Here is a 1,859-nt window from a genome sequence, read left to right as displayed (position 1 = left end):
AGAATGGAGTTAGCCAATCCTGCAGCTGCTTCGGAGCCTCAGTGAAGGGGGCGTTATTTCTCCATATTCAACCTTTAAATCCCTATGAATGGGAAATGAACCCACTCATAGCCATTCTGTCTACTCGTTGTGAAAGGGTCGTTCAGTAGACCAGAGAGGATCTTAAATTAGACACCATCAAAAGCTGACAAAAGTTCCATAAGGCGAATAACATCAGACATGCGAGCAATCAAGCAAAATAGTATATTCAAACTCTGAGTCAACAATGATTCTTATCGAATGAATCTCCTTTGACCTTATCCAACCATCCATCCATTTTCAACTGCTTGTCCCTATTTGGGAACACATGCATGTCTTTGGACTGTGGGAGGAAGCTGGAGAACCCTGAGAGAACCCACGCAGACACGGGGAGAACATGCAAACTCCACACAGAAGGGCCCCAGACGGGATTCTAACCCAGGAACCCTCTTGCTGCACACCACCATGCCGCGTTTCTGTCGACTTTTCGGCATTCAAAAAAAGGGTTTCAAATTTAATTCAAAATGAAGAAAAACGGTACCTTAATACTTCAGTACATTTAAAAGTGGACTAATATCACCCTGATGGTGTTATACATTTTGTATAATCACACACTATACATGTCTGTGAATTGTTGTTGTTTTTTTTTACATTATCACATTATCAGTTTTGGAAAAAAATAAAACCCTGACCCACCTGAAAGGTATTATTGTACAATACAGGTAAAAATGTTGTCATTACATTATTGCTTTATATTACATTATGTATATTATATTAAACAATATTCAACAGGGTAAGTGCAAATAACTTAAATTATTATAACAGGAAATTATTACGTTATTGGGAGCTACAAGCAGTAAAAGCTCTCATGAAGTGGAACAACTCTTGAATCAATACTGGTTAACAAAGCTAACTAAGAATGGGTCAAAACTGATGGATTGGCTTGTGTTAAAATCTCATCTCATCTTCAACCGCGTATCTGGGCTCGGGTCGCGGGGGCAGCAGCTTTAGCAGGGGACCCCAAACTTCCCTTTCCCGGGTCACATTAACCAGCTCTAACTGGGGGATCCTGAGGCGTTCCCAGGCCAGTGTGGAGATATAATCCTTCCACCTGGTCCTGGGTCTTCCCAGAGGCCTCCTCCCAGCTGGACGTGCCTGGAACACCTCCCTAGAGAGGCGCCCAGGGGGCATCCTTACTAGATGATCCTGAACAACCTCAACTGGCTCCTTTCAATGCAAAGGAGCAGCGGCTCTACTACTTCCTCACGGATGGCTTAACTTCTCCCCCTCTCTCTAAGGGAGACTCCAGCCACCCTCCTGAGAAAACCCATTTTGGCCGCTTGTACCCACGACCTCGTTATTTCAGTCATGACCCAGCTTTCAACCATTGGTGAGGGTAGGGACGAAGATTGACTGGTAGATCAGGAGCTTTGCCTTCCAGCTCAACTCTCTTTTCATCACAACGGTGCGGTAGAGCGACTGCAGCTCCGCCCCCGCTGCTCCGATTCTTTGGCCAAACTCATGCTCCATCATCCCCTCACTCGTGAACATGATCCCGAGGTTTTTGAACTCCTTCACTTGGGGTAAGGACTCATTGTGTTAAAATGTCAAAGATTATTTGTTAAACTTTAAATGAATAGACTAAATCTGATAATCTTGAGACATATCTGTCATTCACCTTCCTTCATTCTGTAAAGTGTTCTGTAGTGTAGTTAACTCCTCCAGCCTCTCCTACCAAATGATCGTTAAACAGCTCAGTGCTCCCTCCAGAGACACAGCATGCATGCCTTGCTAAATTATTCAAAGAGCTGGATGTACAGCATATGGCCAGGGCAGACAGT

This window comes from Echiichthys vipera (assembly GCF_963691815.1).
Source record: "Echiichthys vipera genome assembly, chromosome: 1".
NCBI classification, from domain to species: domain Eukaryota; kingdom Metazoa; phylum Chordata; class Actinopteri; order Perciformes; family Trachinidae; genus Echiichthys; species Echiichthys vipera.
Note: the sequence above shows the minus strand (reverse complement) of the source record.